Source organism: Budorcas taxicolor, chromosome 10 (assembly GCF_023091745.1).
Source record: "Budorcas taxicolor isolate Tak-1 chromosome 10, Takin1.1, whole genome shotgun sequence".
Taxonomy (NCBI): Eukaryota; Metazoa; Chordata; class Mammalia; order Artiodactyla; family Bovidae; genus Budorcas; species Budorcas taxicolor.
The window spans coordinates 5850573-5868160 of NC_068919.1; the positions used below are offsets into that span (position 1 = coordinate 5850573).

Sequence of the window (17588 nt, forward strand, 5' to 3'; positions counted from 1 at the left end):
CAAGGAATAAGCGTCTTTTAACTTCAAGGCAAATCTTAGTTGATCCTAAACAAATTTCAGTAATTTCCCACACAGTTGTTTTTAAAAGGACATACTATTTCATCATCCCTTACTTTTGAAAACCTATCCTTTAGAAAAAAATTAAAATATGAAAAGTCAGAAATAACATCAACAGTAATAGGCACTGAAGCTTGAAATTCTTTTTCTGGGTGAAAGAACCAATGTCAAACTACTGCTGCATTCTAGTTTACTAAATCTGTTACTCCTACAAGTAGAAGTGACTAATGCAAAAAAAGGGTCACATGCTAAAAATTCTACAATTAAAAAAAGATTCAGATTCATTCAGCCTTATTCAGCATAAAAACCACCAATCAAAAATGAAAAATTATGCTCTTCTAACAGGGTCATAATGGGCAAAACACATTTTGCCAATCCCATGAATAGTCATAACATGGGAGCATGTAATTTTTCTCATAAAGTACTTATTTTCTGGCTAAGAACCCTTACTTTTTTCTAAAGTAACTAATTTCTTTCTCTGAGTAATATATGTTTATTGTTAGAACTGCTCTGTATTGTTGTAATACATGCTTATTGTACTATTTTGAATAATATAAGCTTATGGTAGAAAATGAAGAATAAAGAAAATCTATAATTTAGCTATTCTGAAATAACTATTGTTGCTCTTTTTGTATATTTCTTTGCAGATATTTTCTATACATGTTATCATCTAATTAAAACAAATAACAAAGTTGATCTCATACTTGGTATTTTAATATCCTTACTATTTCTTGCACTTATTTCATAAGCACTCAAAAGTTATGACCAACCTAGATAGCATATTCAAAAGCAGAGATATTACTTTGCCAACAAAGGTCCATCTAGTCAAGGCTATGGTTTTTCCTGTGGTCATGTATGGATGTGAGAGTTGGACTGTGAAGAAAGCTGAGCGCTGAAGAATTGATGCTTTTGAGCTGTGGTGTTGGAGAAGACTCTTGAGAGTCCCTTGGACTGCAAGGAGATCCAACCAGTCCATTCTGAAGGAGATCAGCCCTGGGTGTTCTTTGGAAGGAATGATGCTAAAGCTGAAACTCCAGTACTTTGGCCACCTCATGCGAAGAGTTGACTCATTGGAAAAGACTCTGATGCTGGGAGGGATTGGGGGCAGGAGGAGAAGGGGACGACAGAGGATGAGATGGCTGGATGGCATCACTGACTCTATGGGCGTGAGTCTGAGTGAGCTCTGGGAGTTGGTGATGGACAGGGAGGCCTGGCGTGCTGCGATTCATGGGGTCGCAAAGAGTTGGACATGACTGAGCGACTGAATTGAGCTGAACTGATGGCACTAAATATTCATTTGGGGTATTTAGCAACACCTTCAAAGTTTATGTTATTTTCAGTTTTTCACTATGAAAAGTAATGCTGTATCACTGTCTACTAATGTTTTCCCTCGTAGTTAGTGACTTCCTTAAACTATATCTCTCTATATGATATTAGAAGGTCAAAGGATTTGATCACTATTATGACTTAAACCACTGCTTTCTCATACTGGTTTCCTCTTCTTACATTTCTAATATTGGTTCTTCTAGTAGCTTTCTTTTCCAGGTCATTTTTCATTAAGTTATTTTTCAGTGCTTCACTAGATTGTAGGTGTTTTAAGATGTCAGTGCCTGTCATTTAAACTTTATTAGAATCTCAAATTAACATGTATCATGGCCCACTGGATCCAAATCAAGCATATTAGGCCCGCAGATACAAGGAATGTAGTGTATGTGAAATAGCTGGTCAGGGAGAGTGAGAAAGTAAAAAATTAGCCCTATTATTCTTAAAGCAGGCTGAGATGACAAACAGATAAAGTCAGCTGTGAAGTTAACGGGAAACTATATTTCTCCCAGGGGCTTCCCTGGTGGCTCAGACAGTAAAGTATCTGCCTGCAATGTGGGAGACTCAGGTTTGACCCCTGGGTGGGGAAGGTCCCCTGGAGAAGGGAATGTCAACCCACTCCAGTACTCTTGCCTGGAATTTCAGCAACAGAGGAGCCTGGCGGGCTACAGTCCATGGGGTCACAAAGAGTCAGACATGACTGAGCAACTAACACTTCCTTTCATATTTCTCTGAAACTCATAATGCAGCTAAAAGGTGTCATAACAACCCCATTTTTGGGGTGACCCTGCTTTCTTATCTCACTTGTGGATAAGAAACCTTGTTCTCCATAATCACAGACTGTCAGAAACTTTGTTGTTTGAAAAAACAATATTCCAAGTCTTTCTTAACTTTACTGTTTCCACAGAAACAAGGTCATGGGGCTACTTCATTGTCCAGAGCTTCACAGCCAGCCCTGATCTGCTGCTGCTGCTAAGTCACTTCAGTCGTGTCCGAATCTGTGCGACCCCATAGACGGCAGCCTACCAGTCTTCCCCATCCCTGAGATTCTCCAGGCAAGAACACTGGAGTGGGTTGCCATTTCCTTCTCCAAGGCATGAAAGTGAAAAGTGAAAGTGAAGTCGCTCAGTCATGTCCAACTCAGCGACCCCATGGACTGCAGCCTACCAGGCTCCTCTGTCCATGGGATTCTCCAGGCAAGAGTACTGGAGTTGGGTGCCATCGCCTTCTCCAAGCCCTGCTCTGAGTCAGTCATAATATTGCTTCATTAAGCTTCCCTAAATTCCACCATTTTCCAAGATGCTCTGAAAGACCTCTCTCTTCCTTTGTTGTTGAGACAGCCCCAGTTCCCCCACTGTTATTTCTCTCACTGAAATACAAGTGATTCTATTTAACTAAGGTTTGTCCCTGCTAGTTTTTAGCCAGTTCTGAAGAGGTGGCAAGAATACACGGAAGAACTGTACAAAAAAGATCTTCATGACCCAGATAATCATGATGGTGTGATCACTCATCTAGAGCCAGACATCCTGGAATGTGAAGTCAAGTGGGCCCTGGTAAGCATCGCTACAAACAAAGCTAGTGGAGGTGATGGAATTCCAGTTGAGTTGTTTCAAATCCTGAAAGATGATGCTGTGAAAGTGCTGCACTCAATATGCCAGCATATTTGGAAAACTCAGCAGTGGCCACAGGACTGGAAAAGGTCAGTTTTCATTCCAATTCCAAAGAAAGGCAATGCCAAAGAATGCTCAAACTACCGCACAACTGCACTCATCTCACACACTAGTAAAGTAATGCTCAAAATTCTCCAAGCCAGGCTTCAGCAATACATGAACCGTGAATTTCCTGATGTTCAAGCTGGATTTAGAAAAGGCAGAGGAACCAGAGATCAAATTGCCAACATCCGCTGGATCATGGAAAAAGCAAGAGAGTTCCAGAAAAACATCTATTTCTGCTTTATTGACTATGCCAAAGCCTCTGACTGTGTGGATCACAATAAACTGTGGAAAACTCTGAGAGAGATGGAATACCATACCACCTGACCTGCCTCTTGAGAAATCTGTATGCAGGTCAGGAAGCAACAGTTAGAACTAGACATGGAACAACAGACTGGTTCCAAATAGGAAAAGGAGTACGTCAAGGCTGTATATTGTCACCCTGCTTATTTAACTTCTATGCAGAGTACATCATGAGAAACGCTGGGCTGGAAGACACAAGCTGGAATTGAGATTGCCAGGAGAAATATCAATAACCTCAGATATGCAGATGACACTACCCTTATGGCAGAAAGTGAGGAGGAACTAAAAAGTCTCTTGATGAAAATGAAAGTAGAGAGTGAAAAAGTTGGCCTAAAGCTCAACATTCAGAAAACGAAGATCATGGCATCCAGTTCCATCACTTCATGGAAAATAGATGGAGAAACAGTGGAAACAGTGTCAAGACTTTATTTTTTTGGGGCTCCAAAATCACTGCAGATGGTGACTGCAGCCATGAAATTAAAAGTCGCTTACTCCTTGGAAGAAAAGTTATGACCAACCTAGATAGTATATTCAAAAGCAGAGACATTACTTTGCTGACTAAGGTCCGTCTAGCCAAGGCTATGGTTTTTCCTGTGGTCATGTATGGATGTGAGAGTTGGACTGTGAAGAAGGCTGAGCGCCGAAGAATTGATGCTTTTGAACTGTGGTGTTGGAGAAGACTCTTGAGAGTCCCTTGGACTGCAAGGAGATCCAACCAGTCCATTCTAAAGGAGATTAGCCCTGGGATTTCTTTGGAAGGAATGATGCTAAAGCTGAAATTTCAGTACTTGGGCCACCTCATGCGAAGAGTTGACTCATTGGAAAAGACTCTGATGCTGGGAGGGATTGGGGGCAGGAGGAGAAGGGGACGACAGAGGATGAGATGGCTGGATGGCATCACCGACTCGATGGACTTGAGTCTGAGTGAACTCCGGGAGTTGGTGATGGACAGGGAGGCCTGGCGTGCTGCGATTCATGGGGTCGCAAAGAGTCAGACACGACTGAGTGACTGAACTGAACTGCTACGATAAAAGAAGTGTCTAAATTTCAAATTAGGGCACCTTTAAGTCATGCATGTCAAGTCCAGAGATACGAGGAAACACTTCAATGAGCTGGGTCATTGTATGAAGAAATGTCTAAATTTCAAATGAGACTATATAAGATATATTATCTATAAAACATATAACAGTAAAATAGAAACTCCAATTCATGCCCAGGAAAATAGGTACCAGACTTGTATGCAGTGACTTAGGGCTCTGCTGAGGGACTTCAGTGACCTCTAGGGGAGTGGAGTGCTGCACTCAATATGCCAGCAAATTTGGAAAACTCAGCAGTGGTCACAGGATGGGAAAAGGTCAGTTTTCATTCCAATCCAAAAGAAAGGCAACCAAAGAATTTTCAAACTACTGCACAATTGCACTCATCTCACATGCTAGCAAAGTAATGTTCAAAATTCTCCAAGCCAGGCTTCAGCAGTATGTGAACCGTGAACTTCTAGATGTTCAAGCTGGATTTTAAAAAGGCAAAGGAACCAGAGACCATACTGCCAACATCCGTTAGATCATCAAAAAAGCAAGAGAGTTCCAGAAAAACATCTATTTCTGCTTTATTGACTATGCCAAAGCCTTTGACTGTGTGGATAACAACAAACTGGAAAATTCTTCAAGAGACGGAAATACTAGACCATCTTACCTGGCTCCTGGAAAATCTGTATGCACGTCAAGAAGCAACAGTTAGAACTGGACATGGAACAGAATCGTTCCAAATAGGGAAAGGAGTATGTCAAGGCTGTATATTGTCACCCTGATTATTTAACTTACATGCAGAATACATCATGCAAAATGCTGGGCTGGATGAAGCACAAGCTGGAATCAAGATTGCTGGGAGAAATATCAATAACCTCAGATATGCATATGATACCATCCTTATGGCAGAAAGTGAAGAAGAACTAAAGAGCTTCTTGATGAAAGTGAAAGAGGAGAGTGAAAAAGTTGGGTTAAAACTCAACATTCAGAAAACTAAGATCACAGCATCCGGTCCCATCATTTCATGGCAAATAGTTGGGGAAACAATGGAAACATTGACAGGCTTTATTTTCTTGGGCTCCCAAATCACTGCAGATGGTGATTGCAGCCATGAAATTAAAAGACACTTGATCCTTGGAAGAAAAGCTATTATCAACTGAGAGAGCAGATTAAAAAGCAGGGACATTACGTTGCCAACAAAGGTCTGTCTAGTCAAAGCTATGGTTTTTCCAGTAGTCATGTATGGATGTGAGAGTTGGACTGTGAAGAAGGCTGAGCGCCGAAGAATTGATGCTTTTAAACTGTGGTGTTGGAGAAGACTCTTGAAAGTCCCTTGGGCTGCAAGAGGATCCAACCAGTCCATCCTAAAGGAAATCAGTCCTGAATATTCATTGGAAGGACTGATGCTGAAGCTGAAACTCCAATACTTTGGTCACCTGATGCAAAGAACTGACTCATTGGAAAAGACCCTGTTGCTGGGAAAGACTGAGGGCAGGAGGAGAAGGGGAAGACAGAGAATGAGATGGTTGGATGGCATCACCGACTCAATGGACATGGGTTTGAGTAAGCTCCGGGAGTTGGTGATAGACAGGGAGGCCTGGCGTGCTGCGGTCCATGGGGTCGCAAAGAGTGGGACACGCTGAGCGACTGAGCTGAACAGAGAGGAGTGGAGGGGATCCATGCTCAACCACAGCAGGTGTGCTCTCATCTGCCTTCTGCAGCTGTGTTTTATGGTGATGATCTTTTAAAGAGAGGGTTCTACTGCTTGGGGGGAAGAAAAGCAAAAAAGAAAAAAGTTGAAAATCACTACAGGAGACAATAAAATGAAAATCTATGAGATAACTAATAAAGGTACAGAAGGTCTCAAGCTGTTTTTTACTCCAAGTTCCTAAGGTAGCCCTGGAGTCCATCTGATTAGTGCTTCTTAAACTATGGGTGATGAAAGACCTGCTTCGTTTGGTCTCATTTCCAATCCCTGTCATGAACCAATACTTTCGTAAACTAGATTAAAAATAAATTTTGAAAAAGGTTGGACACAAAAAAGTCCCAATTTTTTATTACTGATCAGCAGATATTAATATAATAGAACTGTAACATGTTTTTATGAAAGTTTCTCAGTACTTCCAATTTCTTTTACTTTTTCCAGTATGGATCTATAACATACAGTTCACACTGGCCTTGTCTCAGGATCAGAATTCGAATTTCTACTTATGCATACAGGTCACAGTTTGTTTGTATACTTATTCTTTCTATGCTGTAATAATTAAACCAGATAACCTGGTCAAACTCACTCCTATTTCTGAATGGACCATTATAAGGTATAGTTCCTATACTCTACACTGCAGTAGGTCACAGATTAAATACAGAAGAAATTCTTGCTAAGACAAGACTTACAGGTTTCTTCTTTCTTTAAAGTCTAGAAACTGCTGCTGCCTTTAGTGTTCACTGACTGGGCATCCACCACGTGACAGATTCTTGGGCTAAATCAGTGAACAAAGACAAAAATTCCTGCCTTGGTGGAGCTGGTGTTGGATGGTGGGATTAGAAGGGGAGCCAGACAATAAAAACACAAAAGGTAAACCAAGTATCAAATATCCAAGAAGGTAATAGGTGGTTTGGGGAAAAGTCAGAATAGGAACCATCACGAGGAGTGTGTTTTTAACCGGGGCAGTCAGGGCAGGCTCATTGAGAAAATAACAAGGGAGCAAGATGGGAGAGAAGAGATGAACTGAAGCATGCGGGCAATGGGGGAACGGCATTCCGGGGAGAAGGAACAGACACGCCAAAGGCCCTGAGGCAGATGTCTTCAAAGAACAGCAAGAAGGTGTGCAGCTGGGCTGGACAGAGGAAGAGGGAGACAGGAGATGAGGGGTCTGAGAGGCATGGGGAGGGGGTTAGGTTGGAATAGGACTGTTTTTTGCCTTGTGGCCACTGTTGAGGGCTCTGCATTTTACCCTGAGGGAAATGGGAGTCCCTGGTGGGCTCCAGAGTACTAAAATGATCTGACTTATAATTTAGAAGGACCTCTCTAGCTGCTGTGTGGAGAATGCAGTGGGGTGATAAGAGCAGATGTAGGAAGCGTCACTGTGAGGCTCCTGCAGGCATCCAGAAGAGGGCCGATGGTGGAGCAGGTGGCAGCAGGGAGCTGTCAGGAAGCGCTGATGTTCTGGATATGCTGTTGATGGAGCCGACGGGATTTCCTGATAACTTGGACAGGGGGTGGGGCAGAATAAAAAGGCATGACTCCTAAGGCAATCTAGATGGAAGAGGAGCAGATGTTAGGGAGAAAACAGCAAGTTCAGCTTTGGGTGAATGAAGTTTGTAATGCCCAGGGGCCTTCTAAGTGGAGATGTCCAGGAGGCAGCTGAAAATGAGAGTGTGGAGTTCAGAGGAGAGGTTTTGTCTACAGATATTCATCTGGGAGCTATAAGCACAGAGACTATGGAAACTCATGCAATGGAAGGAGATCAACAGTGATGTGAATGTAAAAAGAGAAGGAATCCAAGGCCTCAGATGCTGCTGCTAAGTCACTTCAGTCGTGTCCGACTCTGTGTGACCCCATAGAGGGCAGCCCACCAGGCTCCCCCACCCCTGGGATTCTCCAGGCAAGAACACTGGAGTGGGGTGCCATTTCCTTCTCCAATGCATGAAAGTGAAAAGTCAAAGTGAAGTCGCTCAGTCGTGTCCGACTCTTCGCAGACCTCATGGACTGCAGCTACCAGGCTCCTCCATCCATGGGATTTTCCAGGCGAGAGTACTGGAGTGGGGTGCCATTGCCTCAGATGTTAAGAGGTCGGGAAAGACTAAGTTTCAGCAAAAGAGGCTGCTACAGAGTGACAGCGGGTAGGAACTCGGCAGTGTGCTGTCCTGGAGGACAGGGGAAGTGGCCAAAAGGAAGATCCCCCTGGTTGCTTCCACCTTGGGCCAGTGAGGAGGTGGAGACAAGTCCCAAAGGGTCATCAGGGGAGTGAGAACACTGCAAGACGGTTATCTTGACAAATTCTGAAAATGATAAGCAATGGTGGTGGCAAGCAGGGAGTGAAAACTCAGCACATTAAAGGCCCCCTCCGCGGGGCACTATTATTCCTGCAAAGCCACCAGTACAGACTGGTGGTTCCTAACCAACAGAACACACTGACCTCACCTGAAGAGCTTCTGAAAAACACTATCGGCCTTCTAGAGCCTCGGATCCAGGAGGTCTAGCACGAGGCCCGGCACGTGCTTCTGCAGGCGCTCTGAGCCCTGGGCCTCCGGCTCTCCAGGCCCCAGGCTGCGACTCTGCGTGAGGCTGGGAGCTGTGTGCCCCACGTCCTTCTCTGCTCCGCCATGTCTTCTCACAGCCCTGAGCGGGCTGCCGTGCTCCCCCATGGGTATCTGACACTGATGTCTTCTCATAAAACTGGGTGCCAAGTCATCCTTCTTCCCTGTAAAGTCTAATTCTCACTGTCACTGTTTCCCCTCTACACTTAATACATGTAACAGCAACAACAACAAAAACTTAATATAGCTTTCAGAGAATTCTTGTTCTTAATGACCAACCAACCTCTAATTTGTTAAACATGGGGCAAACTTAAGGTCACGTTATTGAAAACATGATCTGGTTTTATAACATGGTCCTTCATAAAAGATGTTCTAATTGGGTAAGAGCTAGAGAGGATCTTAAAAATGATGCCCTCCATGTGCCCATCATACAGGAAACACAGGCACAGAGGGGGAAATGACTGCCCAGGGTGTGGCCCTGGTGCTGGCGGCAGAAGGAAGTGGGCAAAGACCCAAAGCTGGACTGGACTCTCAGGTGCTGGTCAGCCATCCATTCTTTCTTCTCTGTTACTCTTTCAGCTATCCCCCCGCCCCTCAAATCACAGCACTTAATGTTTGCACAGAACTGGGGTCTGTAAGGCTCTTCTTTTCCCCCTTAAATAAAAACAGGTCTACTCCTACCATGAAGCTCCGAGCTATGCTAACCCTATGGTGCCTCCACAGTACACATGAGAAGAAGACTGCTGTGCAGGCCTCACAAAGTCTCTTTTTTTTAAAGTTGAAGTATAGTTGATTTACAATGTTGCATTAGCTCCTGGTGTACGGCAAAGTGACTCAGATATGTATCAACATACGTATGTATCTGTATGTATATTCTTTCTCAGATTCTTTCCCATATAGATTCTTATAAGATACTGAATACAGTTCCCTGCACTGTATAGTAAGATCTTGTTGTTTATTTTATATATAGTAGTGTATACAAAGTCCCTTCTTTACAGCAAAGGAAAAACAGACTGATAGGGAAAGGAACTCGAACAGTTTTGGAGTTTCTATTACAAGCAAGGGACAGGGCTGTGTGCTTGCCTAAGAGTTCAAGCCCCTACTGTGTGTCAGTGGAAGAATATTCTAAGTCAGTTTCCACAACACTGTGCTTTAGGCATATTATGCACAACTCGCAGAGGAGGAAAGTAAGATTCTCAGAAGTCACTCATAGCTATCCAGCAAGGGAGGCAGCAGGCTTATCATCAGACGCCAGGCCTAGCCTGCCAAAAGCCCAACACTGAAAGCTCATACCACCCACTCTGTACAGACTGTGGCAGGCAGCACCACGCCCCCCCAGAGATGCCCACCCCCCAACCTCCAGACTCTGACTGTATTACTTTCTGTGGCGAAGGGACTTTGCTGGTATAATCCAGTGAAGGCTCTTGAGACTGGGAAACTCCCTTGGATGATTCAGGTGGGCTTGATCACAACAAGGGTCCTTGTGAGAGAAAGAGGGAGGTAGGAGAGGAGAGTCAGAGAAGCGGATGTGACAAGGGACGAGCAGAGCTTGGTGTGAGGTAGGGTCAGGAGCCCAGCGAGCAGCATGGCCTCTGGACGCTGCCAAGAGCAGGGACAGAGAGTCTCCCTTGGAGCCTCCAGAGACAACACAGAACCAGTCTGGGCTTCTGACCTCCAGAAAGATGAGCTCATACATGGTTGTTTTAGGGTAAGATTTAGTTGTGTTAATGGTAACCCACTCCAGTATTCTTGCCTGGAGAATCCCATGGACGGAGATGCCTGGTAGGCTACAGTCCACGGGATCGCAAAGAGTCAGACACGATTGAGAGACTTCACTTCACTCACTTACTTACTACATTTGCAGCAATATGCTAAGAAGCATTAGGCTACTAATACAGCACTCTTTTTACTACTTAAAAGGATGTGATTTTGTAAATAAGTTTATTTAGAAAATAACTTACGGTCACTAAAGGGGAAAGGTGGGGGTGGGGGGAGGGATAAATTAGGAATTTGTGAGTAATATCTACACATTATATAAAATGCATCCCAGTGGCTCAGCAGTAAAGACTCTGCCTGCAGTGCAGCAGATGCAGGACACTTGGGTTCGATCCCTGGGTTGGAAAGATCTCCTGGAGGAGGGCATGCCAACCCGCTCCAGTATTCTTGCCTGGAGAATCCCATGGGCAGAGGAGCCTGGCGGGCTGCAGTCCACAGTGTCACAAAGAGGTGGACATGACTGAAGCATCTGAGCACACACACACACACATATAAAACAGCCACACGACAAGGACCTATTGTGTATATATGTATGTATATGCATACTGTGTGTGTATATATAGGTATATGCGTGTGTGTATATATATGCATGTGTGTATATATGTATATGCATGTGTGTATATATATGCATGTGTGTATATATGTATATGCATGTGTGTATATGCATGTGTATATATGTATATGCATGTGTGTATATGTATATGCATGTGTGTATATATGTATATGCATATCTGTGTATATATGTGTGTGTGTGTATATGCATATGTGTGTGTATACATATACTTGAATAGTTTTGCTGTATACCTGAAACTAACACAACATTGTACATCAACTAAACTTCAGGAACAGCAAATAAATAAAACTATTTGAAAAGGATTTTAATACAACTCTGTACTGGCGTAAGACATACCAACTAAACTTGAGAGCCTGTCCCTGCCCCCACCAATTTCAAAACCATAAAGGCTACTCAGAAATGCCATATGAACATTCTTACAAAGAAAGCTGATCTCAAACCAGATAAAATTTTAATTATTAACTAGGATTCCCATGATCTAACTGGATAAGCATTTTCTTGCACCAACCTTCAAGTGCAGGAACAGTTTATACTTTTTCCCCACTCTAAATAAAATAACCAGTTTCTATAAATAAGAGTCCAGTTTGAAAACAAAAATGAAACTTATTTCCTATTTTACACTAAAATTGTGGGACAGTGGACAAGGTGCCGCTGCCCTGGGTCACCTGTCTCCCCAGCTGTAGACCCAGGAGAAGCTCTGAGCCTTTGCCCGAAGTGCAGGGGGCCAAGGCGGGGGCTCCTGCCCCAGGAACTGCCTTGGGGGGCAAAGCACCCCCTGGCCTTGACTGCTATGCGGGGGTCCCTGGGCACAGCACCTTTCCACCTGCCTCCTTGCTGAAGCTTGGCAGGCCTGGACACCTGGTCCTGCAGCATCACAGGCACCCACTGACTGCTGGGGTCTGTGCTTAGGGGTCATCTGGCCCGCACACTTGGTGCCAGCTTGTGGGCTGGGCCATGGGGCTGCCCGCCCAGGGCACTGTCGTGGAAAGGAAGCGAAGCCCCCAGTGGTAGGGGAAGGTTTATGGTTGATGGTGCACTTTAAGCACAAAGTCTGGTTTATGCATGAAAAGCGCAGCCATAACCCTGCTTGCAGTCCCTGAACTTTCCTCCCTCTCTCCCCCTCGAGGCTGACTTTGGTCCAAGAGCAGACGCTTTTCCAGAGCGATCTTGAGCGCAGCTGCCGATGTGGTTCATGACAGGGTATTTCATGACAATGGGTGGTGCCAACAGCAGAGCGAGTGCTTCTCGGGCAGGGGTTCACTCAGAGGGGTCAGGAGGCATTTCGCTGCACGGCCCTGTGACGGCACTAGGCGCCACGAGGATGAGGGGGAAGCTGTGTGTGCACGCCGAGTCACTTCAGTCATGGCGGACTCCGCGCCACCCACGGGCTGCAGTCCACCAGGCCCCTCCGTCCCTGGGATTCTCCAGGCAAGAACGCTGGAGTGGGTTGCCATGCTCTCCTCCAGATCTTCCCAACTCAGGGATCGAACCAGAGTCTCCTGCACTGCAGGCAGATTCTTTACTGACTAAGCTATGAGGGAAGCCCAGAACAAAATTAATTTGTACATTCAGAATGGACTCCCTGGAGAAGGAAACGGCAACCCCCTCCAGCATTCTTGCCCGGAAAACCTCACGGTCAGAGGAGCCTGATAGGTTAGTCCATGGGGCCGCAGAGTCGGACACGACTGAGCGACTTAACTGTCACTGTCACCGTCTGTCAGCATCGGCTGGAGTCCTCTCCTGCACCCAGCGCTGGCTTGGCCTTGTGTTTGGGAAGACCTGATACACAGTGAATAGACTGAAAAGCAAGCACATTCTAATGACTATAGCCTAAATTTCCCCAAACGTACGTGTAGACACCTTCCCATTTAGAGCTTATTACGGGTGGACATCACCCATCTCCGCTGGAGTCTTCAACTAACTTATCAACCTTACTGATGACTTCGATATGAATGGCTCATAGGAGATGCAGGTTCGATCCCTGGGTTGGGAAGATCCCCTGGCGAGGGAAATGGCAACCCATTCCAGTATTCTTTCCTGGGAAATCTCATGGACAGAGGAGTCTGGTGGGCCACAGTCCATGGGGTTGCAAAGAGTCAGACATAACCTAGTGACTAAACCACCATCATCCTATGAGTAGCTAAGTCTGGGAGACACTATGTGGTAAAGAATATAAAACTTATGAGTAAACATTAATAACCAAATGCTCTTCCAATCAAGGGAAGATTTTTTTACCCTCTTTCTGGGGAAGTATATTTAGATGACTCCATGACCATCCACACTAGTTGCTGGCTGGGTCCTGTGAGGAAGAACCCTTGCTCAGCGTTCTGGTTCCCTGAGTGTCTATCCTGGCAACCAACCCGCAGAATGAGAACCCGACCTGAACCACTGCAGTCTGGATTAGAGGCTCAATTCTGTCACTTCCTTTCTAAGCATGTCTCTGGGTGACTCCCTTTGCCTCTCTGAGCCTCAATTTTCCCATCCTGAAGATGGAGATGAGGGTTGGCTAACTAGAGTTGAAAGGATTATAAAACTGAGGTGTACAGGAGGGCTTTATAGAGCTTTAGTAAATGTGAAGGGACAGACAAATGTCGGATCGCCACTAACACGCGGTTCTCCATGCACGGACCCTCCTGTCCTCACATGCTGAAGTCTTGTCCGTAAACACAGTGGCCGCCGGTGTGGTGGGACCAGAGGGGAACAAGAGTGCTTGGCTGCCTGAACTTCCTGAGGATGACCAGAAACACCTGAGGAAAACACTTTTCTCCTAAGATTAGCTTCATTTCAAAATTCAAGTTACATGCCAAGAAAATGCTCAACTAGTGCGGAAAAAAAAAAAAGAAGAATTTTCTTCACAGAAAACAAATTATCAGGGAATGTGCTCTCCCAGGGACTTGGGAAAAGAACTTTAACCCTGTCTAAAGATTAACAATGATAATTATTAAACTGGAAGCTTATTGTTAGTTAAGACAACTGCATATGAAAAAGTTGGGAAGGAATCTGGTTGCCCTTGGTTTACTTAGTTAGGACCAGAGAGCGCGATATACCCTATCCCAGTCCCCGGAGGGGGACGTGGCTGAGAGCCCACTGTGTGCCAGACACCGGGCTTTCCACGTGTTACGAGACGGCTAAATTCTCACTTCAGCTCTCTAAGAAATTTCCCCCTATTTTGTAAAGCTACTCAGCGAAACCAAGTGTCCTGCCCAAGATGGCATTTCTACCTGATTTTATACCCTGCTTGGTTTCCCTGGTGGCTTAGATGGTAAAGAATCTGCCAGCAATGCAGGAGACCCGGGCTGGATCCTTGGGCTGGGAAGATCCCCTGGAGGAAGAAGACATGGCAGCCCGCTCCAGTGTTCCTGCCTGGAGAGTTCCATGGACAGAGGAGCCTGGCCGGCTGCAGTCCAGGGGGCTGCAAACAGTCGGACACGACTGAGCGACTAACACTTTCTTTCACTCCGGACCCTTGTGAGGCCAAAAGTGATGTGTCTGGCGACAGCAATAACATTTATTCAAGAAGCACATTTCCTAATTTGGCTTTGAGATGGTTTTTAGCACACAGCATTCCTTTCTTATGGGTGTGGCCACCCCAGAGATCAGTTTATAGAACAGAAAGTTGAATCCTGTGCTGAGAAGCAGATTCTTTCAAATCTCAGCAATGACCTTCTGTTGCACACCTTCCTCTGTTTCAGAGACACGTCTGCATGAAGACATAGGGCCCGCGTAGAATCAAGAAGCCACGGGGGAATGACTGCCGTCTCTCTGTCTCCCTGCCAGCATTCCCGCCCCCCTACCTCCCAGTTCACAGGGAAGATCCCATTCTTAGCTGAACTTTAAAACACATATGTGACAATATAATCTCTGTTCATACTCGATGGTCCTCAAGATCACCTTTGAGTTTCTTAATCAATTTCTTATGAGTGAAGTTCTTATCCATTAAAAAAAAAAATTCTACTGGTTTATACTTGAGATAGTGGTATCAGCCTGTGAAAATAATAAAATACTCCCAAACCCTAGTACTTTCGACATACCAAGTTGCATATTTTACCACCTACTTTAAAGAATCAAGTCACAGATTATATATACTGTCTATTTCACAAAGTAATAGTTAACCAAAAACTTAATAATTTTGAACTTTGTTATGATTAAGTTAACTGAGTGTAGGTTTGATTTCTATTCTGACAATAAGTTCTCATGTTGAAGCCATCGTCAGCCTTTAAAAAACGACTGCCTACGGATTCCTCACCTTTAACCTCAAACAAAAGGTTCGTTCCATTCCCTATCATACTCCAATCGAACACATCTAAGCACTGCTTGCTTAGTAGGTTAGAGGCTATTCTTCATTCCAAGGCATCAGAGAACAGAGGAGCTATATGATGGATCCGTTCCAAGGGTCACGGCTGCTCCAGCTGCCCTCTTGGCTTCCTTCTATATCCATCCACATGGGATTTCATAAAACTTCTACAGACTGTTAAAAGCGTTCTAAATATTTTCCTGATTCTGAATTATAGCTACAGCTGTTTCTCTGACAACCGCAACTCGGGTATCAACACTTTTCTGAAAGTTCATGGGACTCTAAATGCTTGCACACTCAGTTGAACCCTTGAATACAGACTTAGAACAACTCTATATTAGAGCTGGAGAGAAACTGATACACCCACCTCTCCAAACACCATCATTTTCTACAAACCAGACACCCACAGTCTTCTGGGGAGAAAGGAGCTGCTTGAGGTCCCAGAACCTCCTGGTGGAGCCTCATTGTCCCAGATTCCCTCTCATCTTATCTGGCTCTTATATGGCAAGTCAGTCTTACATGGCAAGTCCAAGTTCAGCACCACAAGAGTGGCAAAGCGTCCTTACTCACTTGCATATCCATCGCCCACCGATCACAAGGCCTGAAACATAGAAGCAGCTCAACAAACTGGGGATGGGCACAGGAAGAGAAAAGCTAGAGGCATGCAAGGAAAAATCTAGACGATGAGACAGAAGAGAGATTACAACTTTGAGATAAGTACAAACAAAATGCCCTGGGGGTTCAGAAGGCAGTGGCTCATGGAGTGATTCAGTGTCCAAGCTCTGAAGTCACCGATGCTAAGCTTTTTCATTCAGGCACTCAACAAATATTCAGTGAGGGTCTACCTGGTGCCGGGAACAGATAGATGAGCAAGACAAACAGAGGCCCTGACCACAAGCAGAGAATCAAACAAGAAGTCAACAGTTCGTTTCAACTGGTGACAAATTCTCCTCTGGAAAAACCAAAGCGGTAATGTGACAGAAGACAAGTGCAGGAGGAGACAATGTCAAACACGGCAGCCAAGTTTGGAAAGCGTCTTTAAGGAAGTGACATTTAAGCCGAGACGACAGAGGACCCACTGTGTGACCTTAGGCAGGATACACAACCTCTCTGAGATCCAGTTTCCTTCCTCACCTGGATTAGGAGGGCAAGGCCACGTACCCCATGGGGCTGCAGGAATGTGATGCAAAAATGCATGGACCGGGATCCCCTGCACACACTTGGCAGACATCGTGGCCACTGTCGTCCTCAGAAGGCTAGAGACCCGTGACAAGCGCGAAAGCTCAGGAGGTCAGCACCGAGGTGCAAGCTCTGCGCAGGGCCGTCACTGCGTCCATCACCCGCCTGGCGCTTCCCTCCTGGAAGCCTCCTTCCAGGGCCGGGGCCCGCTCTGCGCCAGGGCCGGGGCCCGCTCTGCGCCAGGGCCGGGGCCCGCTCTGCGCCAGGGCCGGGGCCCGCTCTGCGCCAGGGCCGGGGGCGCGGGGGCCGCGCCAGCCGCCACCCGCGCTCGCCCGCACCCGGCCCCGCGGCAGCCATCTTGGTGCCGTCCCCGCGGCGGGTGCGGCGGGCGGCCCCGAGGGCGGCGCGGCGGGGCGCGTGCGGGCGAGGGCGCAGGCGCCCCCTTCCGCGCCGGGGGCCCGCTCCGCCGCAGGGCTCCGGGCGCGGCTCGCGGGAGGTCAGGCTGCCGCAGGCGGGGCGCTGCGGCGGCGGGACGGCAGGCGGGCTTTCCCGGGGGCAGGGACGCCCCGGCCCGGGGAGTCCGCGCAGGTTTTCCATCTCCCAGCCGCGGTGCGCGGGCGTCGCCCGGCAGCCGCCCGCGGGCGCGCGCCCCAGCTCCAGCCCGCGCCCGCCCGCCCGGCTCCCGGCGCGTGTCCCACCCACTGCACCCAGGCCCCCGGCTCACCGCTGCCCACGGGCTGCAGCCCGCGCGGCCCTCAGAACCCGCTCGGCGCCGCCGCCGCCGCCACCGGAAGAGCTTCTGCCGCCGCGGCGGCCCCGCGCGCCGCCGCCGCCCGGAGCGCGCCCTCGGAGCGCGTCCCCGTGCGCGGCCACGAGGCCGGGCGGCCCGGACGCGCTCTCGCTGTCACGGCGCTCTGGGCGCAGCCTCCGCCCGATCGAGGGGCGGAACCGCGGTGCCCGCGCGCTGGCTTCTGAGTCCATCGGGAACGCCCAAGTCCGTCCTCGCGGCGGTGCGGGGCTCTGCTCAGGCCAGTGCCTCCGTTTCCATTTTGGTTTCCAGGAGACCGCCTCCTTTACTTGATCAC

General features: G+C 47.0%; 1 protein-coding gene across 1 annotated transcript in view; it reads right to left on the minus strand.

The window, feature by feature from the left end:
- The window catches only part of SFXN1 (sideroflexin 1), a 55639-nt gene extending 38371 nt beyond the window's left edge, over positions 1-17268 (minus strand). The window contains exon 1 of the mRNA XM_052646296.1: positions 17228-17268. The gene's annotated coding sequence lies outside the window, so the exon portion shown is untranslated. The remainder of the gene's footprint in view (positions 1-17227) is intronic.
- Between the last annotated feature and the right edge of the window lie 320 nt (positions 17269-17588).